The following is a 15,753-nucleotide window of genomic DNA, read 5'->3' as shown; positions in this document are numbered from 1 at the left end:
ACGACACCCTGCTCTGCTCATTCGCTCGCTTATGTATGCTTACTTGCCTGCTTGCTTGCATATTACACCACTATACTTATTATTAACTCCACTTCGCATTATATCGGGGATGTGATGCTGGTGGTGAACCCCCTAGGAAGGGTTTGGCTATGGGTGCCGGACTTGGTGGTGTGTGAGTGTGCTGCGTGTGTCTTGGGTGCGTGGAGAGTGAGGGTTGTGTCGACTGAGCTGGAATAACAACGAGCCTGGGGCGAGTCTTGCCATGTGGTGCTACCTAGGCACTTGGTTATGGAATACCTGTGGCGGGTAAATGGTAATTAGAGGTGGCCTTGGGTGTGAACCTCAGAGAGGTGGAGCCCGGGGTAGAGGTGTTGTGGTGGCACGTAAAATGGAAACCCAGATGAAGACATTCTGGCTTGGTCAATCCCTAAGGACTTACTAGTACTCAGACTCACCGGGAATCCGTTACATCCCACATGCCCTATATAGTGCGGGACGGTCAGACTACTTGGTAGAACAATGCCACTGCTGCTAGGCGAACGTGTGCAAGGAGGTACGGGGTGCGCGGTTTCCCCCACACCCTTCCGAGACTTCAGGAGGCCTTGTGGACCCAGCTCTTGACATCCGGTGGGCCCTGGCTCTGTCTACGACTCACAGTATCAGCCACCCCATACTAGACTTGGGATGTTTCAGGGCTGAGAGGTAGGGTGGCATCGTTCTAGGCTAGCAAGCGGCCGAAATCTGCCTAGACGGGGCACCGTCAAGGATGGCTATCTTGTGGGTATGTAAAACCTCTGCAGAGTGTTTGGTTGATCGATCGATATATATGCCGACTCGTCGGATATGGACCTTTCCTGGGATTCGCTTAAACTAGATAGGAGATGAGTCATTCTTTTCTCCCTCCAGGGTTGGGGTATTTTCTGGTCGTGAGCCTTGGGGCTACGGGCCGTTGAGACAAGTGCCGAGAGGGAGTTGGCCTGTCGACCTGAGTGTGTGAGATGAGATAAGGTGTGGTGGTGTGGAGATGGTTTGGGATGGATGGTTGGTGGACAGTTATGGATGGTGTGGTCGTGAATGTGTTAAAAATTGGATATTATTATACAATTGTTATTTACATCTCATGCGCTAAGAATGCAAACCACAGCCAAATATTAGGATCGCCAGATCCCTTGTTTATCTTTTCCCACTAAAGCTCATCAGTGCTGACCATGGCCTGCACACATCTGGCGGTGTGCAGATTTTCCTGCTTCTCAGAGATGCTGACTTTAGAAGGATTATGAGGTCTCGTGCCTATGCTCAAGTTTGGTTCGGAGATGGAATCTACGCTGCACTACGCCAACTCTGATGATGCCCGTGAAGGAGAAGCCTTCACTCGATAGTCTTCCACTAGATTAACTCTGTAATAGGTGTTTTCCCCAGTGATGTAATATCTTAAATTCTTGTAATCTTACGATGTATGACTGTGATATCGACTGATATATGATAATATGATGGAATCAACTATTGGTTTCATTATATTATAATTCATTCTGTGGATTTTCCCTTCGTGGAAAATTAAGGATGTTTCAGTTGGTATCAGAGCTGTACTTGACCTTAGGATGAGACCTTTAGTACCAAACACTAGTTTAGAAGCCAAACATTCTATCTGTAAAGGAGTCATAGCTACTAATACTTGATTCCCCGTCTCCACCTTGAGTTCTACTACTAACTGACCATCCCCGATCTGAAAAGTTGACCACTAGGAAATGATTCCCTATGTCGCCCACACAAGATCGATAGATGTGTGAGACTCAAAAGCTTAGGAGTCGCCTTAAGTAAACACTATACATACAGGAGTTGTAATGCTACTTGAGTGCCTGGATCTTTTTGCTTCTTATGCTTCTTGTGTTTATATTGCTTGAGTGAAGAATGTAAAAGTATTTCATCTACGTGTGACTCCAGGCTATGAACCAAGACCGCCATATGACTAGACAAAACCTCTAGAGATCCTTGGACACCCCGTACAAATTTGGATTAAGTTATCGAAGAAAACAAAAGGACGACAATTCCTTTTGCAAGGTTCTATGGAACAACTACCCCGATCAAGAAGCAACACAACAAGAGTTTGGACTTCGAAGGCAACACCCCGCCTCATCACCGACCGAGCAACACCTAAATCTCGAGGACGAGATTCCTGTAAGGATGGTGGACTGTAACAACCCGGGTTTTTGGAGAAGCCAAAAATACGAACTTTTTAAAAAAAAATCTGCAATGTGTGAAGCAGGTAGATGCTAGGTCAAACTAAGAACAATTTATAAATAAATTGTTGCATGCATATAGAATTACTTGTAGGAGTTTGTTGGAATTCTTTTGTTGGTTTAGTGTTTTGTGTTGGAGAGCACAAGTCCATAGCAAATCCTTTTGATCCCTTCTAGAATATCTTAAGAACCCCTTTTCATCTCTCCCAATTCACCTTCTTGCTTTTGAACCTCATTCGAATCCCTTGATCTAATTCATAAAGTCAATCGACCTTCCTTGTAAATCAATGCCCATCGATGCCAACCCTTGACATGGACCCCACTAACCCATAGATAACCCCTAGAGGACCCCACTAGGAGCTGTACATGTCAGCAACACTTGTATACCAATTTAGGAGCTTTTGGAAGTAAATATAATGGAGGAATAAATAGGTAAGGAATTAGAAAAGGGAAAAGGAAAATAAGAAAGCACAACCGGCCCAACCAGCTCAGCAGTTCGGCCTACTTGCGCCTAACCGGCCTAGCCCGCTCGCGCCCACCTCACCCTGGCTTGGCCCGCTCGCGCGCATAGCCAGCCCAGCCTGGCCCAAGCAGCAGAGTCGGCCCCGCTCGCCCTCGGCCTCGGCCCAGCCTGCCCCGCCAGCCCGCTCGCCACGCCTCCCTTCGGCCCGCCAGCGCCTTGGCCCAACCGGCGCAGCAGCCCAGCCTGGCCCAGCGTCTCCCCTTCAGTCCGCTCATGCGCGCATGGCCAAGCGGCCTAGCTGCCTCGTTGCAGCCGCCCCTTTTACCGAGCCCCCCTGTCCTTGACCCAGCCGGCCCAGCTGCCCCTTCGCAACCCTATTGCACTCGCGCCCCCACTCCCACGCCGCCGCCGCTCGCCTGCTCAAAGCCTGCGTGCGCGCAACGCCAGCCCCGCGCCCTCGGCTCGCCCCGCACCCCCTCGCTCGATGCGCGCCGCATGGCTGGGGAGCGCGGACCCCGAGAATCACCGTCGTCCGCGACCCTGGGCTGCCCTAGCCACGTGCATAAATAGCACCGCCCCTCTCCTTCTCCTCCAAGCCGCTGCAGCTCCATTCCTCTACCTCCTTGCTCCGCCCTGACCTGCTGCACCGCCACGCTGGTCAGCCATCGCTGGCCATGGCCCACTGCTACCTCGCCACATGGCCGCTCCCAGCCGAGCGCCATGGCCACCCGAATGCCACGCCCCTGCACCCAAGCCATCGTCGTCGTGCCCACGCACGGGAACGCCATCGCGACCTCGCCATCAAGCCTGTAACACGGGACGCGTCATTGAGCCACACGACCACGGAAACTCCATGGCCTCGCCAAGCCGCGTCGCATGGAGACCTCGCAGCCACGGATCCGCGTCAAGCCTCGGCGTCGACACCACATTGAGCCACCATCCACCTTATCTCCATCACGGCCTTCACAAGCGGACGGTGAGCCTTCCCTGAACACAAGACCCCACCTTTCAATGCCTTTCTGTGACCATGCCTAACCGGCCCTAGCGCCGAGTTCTGAAACCTGCAGCGATGCCGAGCCCTCGGAGACCATGGCCGCCACGGAATGTCCTTGCGTCGGACCATCACCAACTTGGGCCTCGACCTCGCCCTGCACCCCAACCACGGCATCGTCGCCCTGAACCATAGCCAAGAGCCACCGGCGCCACCTCCATCCACCAAGCCCGGACAGCCACACCACAACGTCGCGGCCACGATCGGAAACGCCACTACCTTGACGCGATCTGCCCGCACCGAGCCCTTCCTGCACTAGGCGGCCTGCCTCCATCCTCTGATGACGGTGAGCCTCCCAAAGCCAAGCTTTCGCTTTCCCTTGCACCGTAGTCGAGTTTGTGCCTAAGACTGGCCTTCGTGCCATGTTCCTTCACTTCGCAGGGAAGCAGCAGGCCTTGAAGCACCCTTCACCGACTCCGTCGCCCCTCCGGCCACCCGCTGCTCTGGCCTGAGTAGCCACAGCCGACCCTGGCCACCTACAGTTAGCCACGGCCATGACCAGCAAGCCACAGTTGGGCAGTAACTGGTTGTAGCTGGCCAGAGGAGGCTGCAGCAAGCCGTTGCCAAGCGGGGCGTGCTCTGGTAGGCCACCTATGGCCATAGCATGCCCGGACGCCATGACCAACCCCCACCTCGACTATGTCAAGCCTCGAACTAAACCCCGCAATGCCCATGCCTGCCCAGCCTTTAAGCCGCTGTTGCAAACCAAAGCCAGACTAAAGCCCTATATGTTGCCAGCCCAAGACCAATGACCCCTCCATGTGTCTGGCCTTCGAGCCATGTTTTTCTGTAGGGGCCTCGTCAGCCGCATGATGCCAACGCTCTTGGACACATCACGCACATGCACTCGTCATGTCATTCCGTTGCACTCATGCCTCGGATGACACTGGCATGAGCCTGTTTACGTTACATAGAAAAACACCGTGCCATGACCTTGGATACCCAACCATAGCACACTGTGGCCACCACTACACGCTCATGTGAGGCCTAGCTCGCCCTTTTGTGACCACCATGAGCACGAGTACACCGAGAACGCCACGTCCTAGCCACGGCCGTGACCAAACTCCTGGAGACCGTACACAACACCTAGACCGCCCCTGTGTAGCTAATGCTAGCGTAACCCTCGCTTTTCCGCTTGGGAGGCATACAGGTGTGCCATGGACTTGCCTAACCCCCACACATGGACCTAGAGCCCCAGCCTTGCTTTGCCCGTCGTTCGTGGACGCACGCCACGAGCCGTGGGCTTATGCACGCTCACTTGCATGTGGTGACGCACGGCCGTGCCTCTGTATGACATCGCGTGAGCCTCGGGACCACATCGCCGTGGCCGTTCGCATGCCCATGCGTAGTCATACGCTGAGCCACATGTGCGAGCCAACGCCATAGCCACTTGTAGCCAGCCACAGCCAGCCACAGCGAGCCATAGCAAGCCACAGCTCGCCAAAGCAGGTCGTAGCTGGCCTTATCTGGCCAGAAGAAGCCACAACCCTCCGGGACAAGTTATAATAGCCCTTGGGCCTCCACATCTTCTACCGTCGTTGTATTGAGTCCGTCCCTGACATTCCGGTTGCCTCGGTAAATGAGGGCGATCCGTTGAGAAACTGTGTGATCCCTAGCATCGCACCGATGACAAGTGGAGTCTTTCCAACATTCCGGTCGCCTTGCCTTGCAAGTGCATGACGTTGAGGAGATATCGAGACCACCGTTATCGAGACCACCATTGCCGAGACCACCTATGTCGAGACCACTGTTGCCGAGACCACCATTGTCGAGACCACCGTTGTCGAGACCACCGTTGCCGAGACCACCGTTGTCGAGACCACCATTGTCGAGACCACCGTTGTCGAGACCACCGTTGTCGAGACCACCGTTGCCGAGACCACCATTGTCGAGACCACTATTGCTGGGTCCACCGTTGTCGAGACCATAGGGCCTCGCTGGCCAAGACCACATGGCCTCGCTTGCCGAGACCACCATGACCCTGTCTACTGCGAGCTGTACCCTCTGGACCATGAACCCTAGCCGTATGTCTTATCGAGACCATGGAAAACCCCATCTCGCATCTTTCCGTATACGCATATCTACCTTGTCGGCCCCTATTCTTACGACCTATCTGTCCATGACTGTCTTACAGGATCTATCCATCACCTAGCTATGGAATGTGCTACTCCACAGCCATGTCGAGTTGCTACGTCTTTCGATCGTGTTTGGTTCTTATTGTTGGTTGTTGGTGTTGTTGCCTGTGTGCCGAGCCTTCGAGCTGGCTGAGGGATCGTACCTCATTCAGACGTTACGATCGCGGGATCCGTCTCGCCATGACCGTGATGCCGAGTGTAACTTGACCCATCGCTTTTTAGTTGACTTCATAGTACCACGAGTGTTAGCTCCTGCCTTTGGACCTAGAACATGGTCGTGATGGATTTGATGTCGATACTAACATCGATGAGGATATCACTCGCACGCCTTGAGCCCTCCACGACCAAGTTCTATGAGAGATAACCTGGGAGTAAACAATTGTGGAACGATGGATGCCAACTCATTGGCATAGCTTGTGGCCGCGAGATCGCCTCGCCATGACCATGGAGCTACACCACTCTTTTGCTTTTACTTGCCTCTTCATGCTCAAACCCCCGTATGCTTGTACCTTGTATGACCATCACATTTCTTTGATTCCCGCGGTGACAACCGCACCGCTATGAATTAGAGAGATGTCTTAGTGCCAGTGCACCTAAGTCAGGTACCCTATGGGTGGTTTGCGCACTTGTATTCTTTAGTGAGTCGAACCTTCCGATGCCCTGTCTTCTGTCATGGCGTGTGTGTTGAAAGGAGCAGACCTCCGTTCCTTGCTGTTATTATTAGCCGCTCTGTTCGATCCCGCCTTGTCCATGGCGATTGGATCAAAGACCGGACTATCTCTTTTGAGCTAGCGAAGCTATAGTCTATGTTGTACCTCAGACCCGTGCGTGTCGACCCGATCGGCCGTCTAAAACCATCTTTCCCGAAGATGTGTCTGAGAACATGACATGGATGTGCCTAGCTAACCCCCGCTTCTTTTGTTTTGCTGAGCCACTCACTTCTCGGCTCCCGACGTTATTATGTCGTGAGGATCGACAGAACCCATTGCTGTCCAATCTCTTTGCGCTACCACTTTCTACCGTAGCAGGCGAGCCAAAGTACATTGGAGCCAAGTCACAATAGTGTTATCGTTCTTGTTTGCTACTCGTGTTCAATTGTGACTTGCGGGATAAGGCTATAAGAGCTGAACCCCATCGTTCTTCTTTCTTGGGGCCCGACTTCCAATCCCCGTCAATTCAATGACACCGGATTGAAAGATCGTGAGCCATGGTGTTTGCTCTGGATAAGCTCTGGCATAAACTGTTTATCGTAGAGCCGTACTGGCTTGGCCATGACTTAAGCTTGTGCTTAGCAAACCACCACTTGTGATTCCTTGGCCCGAGGAAAATGGACAACCACTGAGAGGGCTAAGCCATGTATCTCTTATTGCCTTGCTGGTGTTATTGGATTTTCCTACATCTTGTCGTCTTTTTGAGTGTTAAGTGCTCTCTTGCCTTACGTGTCGCTTCGCGGAGTAGCTGATGATCGGACCAAGAGAACGTGGACGACGACAAGGACTGTGGAATGGAGTCAACGTAGGAGGAGGTGACCCCGCTAATGGAACACCAACGAATGGAGAATTGAACCACTACTACCTCTACATCGCAGGTGTCATGGCAGCACCCTCTTTTAGAGAATCCTAATAGACATTGCATAATATCTAGAACTGCTAGCGCTTTATAATTATTCCTTTGCTAGTACTTTGATGCATGCTACTACCTAAGCCATTATTACCCTGATGCAACCCACTCTACCACGTCACCCTGCTCTGCGCATTCGCTCGCTTATGTATGCTTACTTGCCTGCTTGCTTGCATATTACACCACTATACTTATTATTAACTCCACTTCGCATTATATTGGGGATGTGATGCTGGTGGTGAACCCCCTAGGAAGGGTTTGGCTATGGGTGCTGGACTTGGTGGTGTGTGAGCGTGCTGCGTGTGTCTTGGGTGCGTGGAGAGTGAGGGTTGTGTCGACCGAGCTGGAATAACGACGAGCCTGGGGCGAGTCTTGCCATGTGGTGCTACCTGGGCACTTGGTTATGGAATACATGTGGCGGGTAAATGGTAATTGGAGGTGGCCTTGGGTGTGAACCTCGGAGATGTGGAGCCCGCGGTAGAGGTGCTGTGGTGGCACGTAAAATGGAAACCCGGATGAAGACATTCTGGTTTGGTCAATCCCTAAGGACTTACTAGTACTCAGACTCACCGGGAATCCTTTACATCCCACTCGCCCTATATGGTGCGGGACGGTCGGACTACTTGGTAGAACAATGCCACTACTGCTAGGCGAACATGTGCAAGGAGGTACGGGGTGCGCGGTTTCCCCCACACCCTTCCGAGACTTCAGGAGGCCTTGTGGACCCGGCTCTTGACATCCGGTGGGCCCCGACTCTGTCTACGACTCACAGTATCAGCCACCCCAGACTAGACTTGGGATGTTCCAGGGCTGAGAGGTAGGGTGGCATCGTTCTAGGCTAGAAAGCGGCCGGAATCTGCCTAGACGGGGCACCGTCGAGGATGGCTATCTTGTGGGTATGTAAAACCTCTACAGAGTGTTTGGTTGATCGATCAATACATATGCCGACTCGTCGGATATGGACCTTTCCTGGGATTCACTTAAACTAGATAGGAGATGAGTCCTTCTTTTCTCCCTCCAGGGTTGGGGTATTTTCCGGTCGTGAGCCTTGGGGCTGCGGGCCGTTGAGACAAGTGCCGAGAGGGAGTTGGCCTGTCGACCTGAGTGTGTGAGATGTGATAAGGTGTGGTGGTGTGGAGATTGTTTGGGATGGATGGTTGGTGGACGGTTATGGATGGTGTGGTGGTGAATGTGTTAAAAATTGGATATTATTATACAATTGTTATTTACATCTCATGCGCTAAGAATGCAAACCACAGCCAAATATTAGGATCGCCAGATCCCTTGTTTATCTTTTCCCACTAAAGCTCATCGGTGCTGACCATGGCCTGCACACATCGGGCGGTGTGCAGATTTTCCTGCTTCTCAGAGATGCTGACTTTAGAAGGATTATGAGGTCTCGTGCCTACGCTCAAGTTTGGTTCGGAGATGGAATCTACGCTGCACTACGCCAACTCTGATGATGCCCGTGATGGAGAAGCCTTCACTCGATAGTCTTCCGCTAGATTAACTCTGTAATAGGTGTGTTCCCCAGTGATGTAATATCTTGAATTCTTGTAATCTTACGATGTATGACTGTGATATCGACTGATATATGATAATATGATGGAATCAACTACTGGTTTCATCATATTATAATTCATTCTGTGGATTTTCCCTTCGCGGAAAATTGAGGATGTTTCAGTGCCCTGATTAGCAATCTTGGTCATTCTTCACCCTTTGATTTCTATAAAAAGAGTAGTACAAAATGTTCCTTTGATTGCTCCTGGTCTTTCTATTAGATGTTTATTTGGGTTGTTTGTTGTGCAGGACCAGATATTAGTTGAAAATAAGAAAAGGACATGTGAGTTTGTGATGTATAATGCATATCTACTATTCTTCTAAACTAATTTCCCTGAACTGAAACGAGTGATCTGATAAATTGATGAGCCTTGTTTACTTTACTCTGGCAGTTCAACATTTTTAGATAGCCCGTGGCAACAAGCATGTTCATTGTATTGATTTTTCTGTTTTTTAGTTTGTGTACAAAGACAGTTATGAGTTAAGTAAGTTTTATGTGATGTTTACTTTGTAGCAGATATATGGAAGTAACGAAAGGTGGTTTTGTAATGTCGTCCATGGGAAGGAAACAAAGCTGCAATTATTTGATAGTGTGTGATTAGAAGACTGACGAAGATGGATATTTATTTCTTGGCATGAATAATCTTATTTGCATCTTTATGTAAAATGGTCTGTTAATTTGAAGATGAGATTTTCTCTATTAAGTATGACTTATTAGCTGATTGAAATACAGTCATGCATATTGTAGTTAGGATCAATGAAGTAAATTTCTCGAAGTCATGAATTGTCTGATGTTCATACATGCACAAGATTGCCCTTTTCAGATTTTTCAGAATTTTTAAGTCAATATATCCTGTCTTAAATTTTTCTGGATGGAACTCCCATTTATATTTTTATTTCTGTAGCAGATTCTTTTATCGAATATGCTTATATTTGTTTTGCATTTTTTTATAATTTTGGCATTCACCGAGAGTAATAATTGCTTGAGGCACGGAGTCATCAGACGTAAAATTCCTGCTGATCTCACACGTCCTTCCAAATGCACGACTAACGCAGATTCCAGAGTCCAGACGTGTGAAATTTCTCCCAGGTTCCATGCATGGACCGGGTGGTGGGCAGGGTTTGACCAAATCCACATTTGGACTAGAAACCACGTGTATACGATACACGATTAGCCAAACGAGCCCATGTGATGTGTGGGTGTCAACAACTCACATTGTTACGAATGGGCCCGTGGTCTAGTGGTACGACAGTCCAGAAGGACGCTACCCACCAGAGTTTAAACCATGGTGTTCATATATTTTTTTTAGATTTTTTTTAGAAAATTTAGGGTACACGCATTGTCGGTGTTTTCGGACCACCAACGAGTAAATTTGTATTTGCGTGTCTGGTTCGGATGGTGTGCCCGGAGGACACAAGGGTTTATATTGGCTTGGAAGGAATGTCCCTACGTCCAGCTTGCTGCTGCTCGTGTTACCAGCACTTGGGGTTACAAACAGGCAAGAGAGGGAGATGATCCCAAGTCTCTGGTGGAAGGAGTGACCGGGTGCTGAGAGTTCGCTCGCCGCTCAGCCGTGTGCTTGTGTCATGCTCTTGTGTGTGTTATGCCCCCAGCATAGGGCGTCCTGCTTCCCCTTTTATAGGCTAAGGGAATGCACGGGTTATAGAGGAGGAAAAGTAGAAGAACGAGAGACAAGAAGACTTCTAGGGTTGTCGGGTCCTTCTCCTTCATGCGGGTCCCGCTGATCCTGTGGATATCAATAGGGACGGCTCCATGTCACGGACCTGTTCATCAATGGCGCCATGCGCAGGCATCATCTGTCGGTCATAGCGTTCCACTCCATCCCGGCAGACGTCGTGGTGAACTAACGCGCCTGTCAACATTCGTATGAGGGTTAGGCAGAACAACACTGGCACGTCTGACACTGTTCTTGATGTGAATCCCCAGGTATGGCCTGTTATGACCACGGGTTACATCGAGGCGTGCCAGCCTCTTCCCTGGCGTCAGAGTTTTGACCCAGGGCTATACGCTTGGACCTGTAGTGGTTTGCAGTGGTATGGGTCCCGTCGGGCGAGATGAAACCCACATCCTCGAGGTCAGGCAAGATGGAGCCCACGACATTGGGCGAGACAGAGCCTACGCCTAAGGGGTCGGGCGAGACGGAGTCCACGACCTCGAGGTCGGGTGAGACCTTTTAATACGTCTTGAGCTATTCGGGGAAGTCAGCATGGGTGCTAACTTCATTGCTTTGGGTATCCCTACTATCGATACCCAACAGTAGCCCCCGAGCTACGGAGGAGTAGAGTACTCCTTCGGAGTCTTTTTTGGACAGAAGGACTCTGAGGGCCTTAGCCTTCTTTTTTAGCCCGCGACGTGTCCTGGTAGGATGGCAATTCCCTTTTTGTCGTGATCGGCCTTCTAGGGGGCATGTAACCGTAGGATTCGGGAGGTCGGAAAGATTGTTCTTGATTTCGATCCCTAGGATCCGATCGATCCGCTCGTACTATGACCGCGCATTCAGTCTCCTTGTGAGTCCAACTTCCCTCGAGCCCCCACGTGTAGCAGGGGTCCGGTCGAGGGTCGGCTCGTCTTTGTGATCATCATCCCTCAAGCGTTTTTTCGATAAAATGGAGGGACTGAGCTGTGCCATGTTTTTCCTCGATGGACGAAACATGGTGCTCGGTGAGCTGTTAATGGGCTAGTCCGAGTGGGGCCCTGGCTTCCCGTTCTTGGGGGTCCGGCAGGGGTCAGCTGGTGACCGACTCCAGACTCTTGGCGGCCAATCCATATTGTTCTTTGGTCCGTTCGGCTAGTACCAAGGGCTCGTTGCCTTTCTTTAAGGAAAAATCATGGACTGGGAACCAACCAAGACTTGAACGTGGGCCGGGATGCTTGCGGCGCTCATGCGCCCAGGTACTAGCCGCTAGTGGACCCATTCGTTTTCCACCCCTCACTCTAAGGGTGTCTCAGAGCGGCTGTGAACCCATCGGTGGGCTAGCCTTCGAACTCCTGATCCTGAATGGGCCGTAGGAGCGTTTTCAGCTCTGTATCCCTCCTTACCTGTGACGGTTCTCATGCCTATCTGCACCGACGCCGAGCTAGATGACATCGAGAAGGAGGTGGCCCCTCTGGCATAGGACTTACCTACGAGATAGAGGATGAGATCATCCCCCAAGAAATTAGTTAGGTAGATAAGCCTGGCGGCGAACTTGTAATAAGTGGACAAGCTCTTAAATTTCGTTATGGCCAAACAGATTTTTAGCTCTTCTCCCCTTTTTGTATAAAAAGTTTAATGTGTTCTGACCCTTTCCGTAGTTAAGGCTATAAAGCTCGAGGTGCGGGTGAAAAAACTCTGATCACGCTGGTGAGCAAAAACGCCGTAGCCGCTGGGGCGTAGGTTTCTTGCAGTCCGACTAGTTTTACTTAGCGCTTGTTTTCGCAACCCTTGCTTCTAGATCTTAACATGAGAAAGGGTCAGGCACAGAGAATGTTTGTTGGGTAGATATACTCTTATCAGTCCCTGAGTGAGGCCTGACCCCTTACCATTGCTGGGATTGGGTGTCACTAAAGATCGAGGAGTCGATAGCGAAACCGATAAGAGAAAGCGTGCGTAAATTAACGATAAAAGCGATGTAGCTATTCAATGTTCCGGGCGTTGACGAAGACGTCACTGTTGATGGTTTTGAGACCTTGCCATTGCTGGGGTCGGGTGTCACTAAAGATCAAGGAGTCGATAGCGAAACCAATAAGAGAAAGCATGCGTAAATTAAGGGTAAAAGCGACATAGATGTTCGATGTTCCAGGCGTTGACGAAGACTTTACCGTCGATGGTCTTGAGCTCATAGGTGCCTGGTCGAAGCACCTTTGCGATGACGTACAGTCCTTCCCACGGTGGAGAGAGCTTGTGGCAGTTCTTGTCGCTCTAGATGAGGTGAAGCACTAGGTCCCCGAAGTTGAAGGCTCGACCCCCCACTCGATGGTTGTGGTACCGGCGCAACACTTGCTAGTACTTGGCCAAGCAGAGGAGGGCAACGTTGCGTGCTTCATCTAGCTGGTCCATGGCATCCTTGAGGGATGCCTTGGCTCCCTGTTTGTCGTACGCCCTGACCCTCAGTGCACCATAATCGAGGTCGGTCGGGAGGATAGCCTCAAAACCGTAGACCATGAAGAATGGCGTGTAGCCGGTGGCCCGACTGGGGGTCATCCTCAGGCTCCAGAGCACTGCAGGAAGCTCCGTGACCCATTGTTTGCCAAACTTGTTCAACCAGTTGAAGATCCTAGGCTTGAGGCCTTGTAGGACCATGCCGTTCACGCGCTCGACCTACCCGTTCATGCAGGGGTGCACCACAGCAGCCCAATCGACGCGGATGTGGTATTCATCGCAGAATCGAAGGAACTTCCTCCTGGTGAACTATGTGTCGTTGTCCATGATAATGGAGTTCGGGACTCCAAAGCGATGGACGATGTCAAGGAAGAACAGCACGGCTTGCTCGGACTTGATCATGGGGATCGGTCGAGCCTCTATCTACTTTGTAAACTAGTCTACGGCGACAAGCAAGTGCGTATAGCCCCCGGGCGCCCTCTTGAGAGGTCCGACCAGATCGAGCCCCAGACCACGAACGACCACGTGATGGGGATCGTCTGGAGTGCTTGGGCCGATAGGTGGGTCTGTCGAGCATAGTATGGGTCCCCATCACAGGTGCGCACAATCTGTTTAGCATCGGCTACTCTAGTCGGCCAGTAGAAGCCATGTCGGAACATGTTTCCGACCAAGGTCCTAGGTGCGGCATGGTGCCCATAGACTCCACCGTGGATATCACTCAACAACTACTTCCCTCGTTCAATGGGGTTGCAGCGCTGCAGGATCTCGGTGTGGCTTTGCCTGTAGAGCTCGCCCTCAATAACGACAAAGGACTTGGCGCGACGCGCGAGCCATTCAACTTGCATTAGGTTCGTAATTCCATAATCTACATGTTCATACTACTGTTAAGTATGTTTCCAACTTTTAAAATCCGAGGTTAGATTTAATCTATTATTTTACTAAAGGAAATCTTGTTTAATTCATAACTTCTTTGTTTTAGCTTTGATTTTTGTGATCTTCGCATCTGTGTGTTCGTAGTGAGACATAGATTTGTGTGTTCATAGTGAGACGTAGATTCATTTTACAAACTTTTCATCTTGATTTTATGCTGATTGGTGTACTGTTCTGATCTATGGCCTTTGTTTGCTATGCATGATTGCTTTTGGATGCTTGTATGTTGTTGTGGTTATCGAGTATAGACGGTGAGCAATTCGTGGGTGATCAAGAGTACTACTTTGACGAGCAGGAACAACAGGAGCACTTTGTCCAAGGCAAGTATAGCATGGGGTTATCTTTGTTTCCTATCAACTTTAATATATTTATTTCATGTTGCATGTGTCACCTTGATAGGGATTCCCGAGAATTGAACTTATACCTTGTCTCCTATGGGATATGCATTGGGTAGCTATGCTAGTGCTCAATTAAACCATGATCTTGTAACTTGACTAATGGTATATGCAATAAACATTAAAATATGACTTTTTAGCAACTTGGAAATAGGGGGCTGGAGTGTTTAGCTACTTTCTAAATGCATCAGATTCCTCTCCCTAAGGGCTTATCTATAAGTGATCATACGGGACTTATAGTACAGCTGTGAGGGCTACATGGCTCTGGCTTTAGCTCAGTATGAGGACCTTTTCTAGCTTGTTAGTGGTTACCTTTATTGGCATAAAAATGGCTTGCCGAATCGGGTATAGTGCGACCTCTATCCCCATGTGTATAGGCTGCATGTCAAAGTGTTATCGGGAAGGGGGATCTATATCTTTTTGCCGAGTGAATCTAGCGGCTTTAACTTGTTAGACGAACCTTTGAAAGGCTTCATAGTGAACCCTGCCTACTCACCTTGGAAGTGTTTTGGGAGTAATTAACCCGGGCATATGGGTATCACGACTCATAGTGAAAGTGTACAACCTCTACAGAGTGTAAAACTGGTATATCAGCCGTACTTACGGTCATGAGCGGCCTTGGAACATTTATGGAATAGATGATCACTAAGAATTATCTGTTTATGCTATTCATTATTCATGTTTACATTGATCATGTGTTTTACTTTGAGATTGAAACAACTTGTTGCTACTCTTATGCTAAAATTGTGACAATTAAAAGCTGAATGTTGTTAAACCTGTGTCAAGCCTTTGAGCATCATGACCCCCATGTTACACTTGTTGAGTACGACACATACTTATGCTTGTTTATTTTCATTATTTGGATAAAAATCCCGGATGGGTAATAGATAGCTATGGTAATGACGACTTTCCTAAGGAATACTAGACTTGTGGTCAACCAATTGACGTCCCTGTGATATGGAGCTTCCACGAGAGATTTATCTTTATACTTCCGCTATATTTATGTGAAGACTCTATCTTATTATTCATGATGTTATAAACACTTGTGATGATACTATTTATAATTTGTCAGCTTATGTGTGTGACTGGTCTCTGGGCGCACATAAGATTTTGCATCTCATTTTATCCTCAAAATTGGGTGTGACACCGATATACCTCCCTCAGCTTGTCTGATTTTTTAGAAAAGGGAATATATTAATTCCCAGTTTCTGCATCGGCTAATGCATATGGTTGTTCGTTATTACAAGCGAGAGCAAAAC

Source organism: Miscanthus floridulus, chromosome 13 (genome assembly GCF_019320115.1).
Source record: "Miscanthus floridulus cultivar M001 chromosome 13, ASM1932011v1, whole genome shotgun sequence".
Taxonomy (NCBI): Eukaryota; Viridiplantae; Streptophyta; class Magnoliopsida; order Poales; family Poaceae; genus Miscanthus; species Miscanthus floridulus.
The sequence above is the reverse complement of the archived record's forward strand: the minus strand, read 5'-3'. Positions refer to the sequence as shown.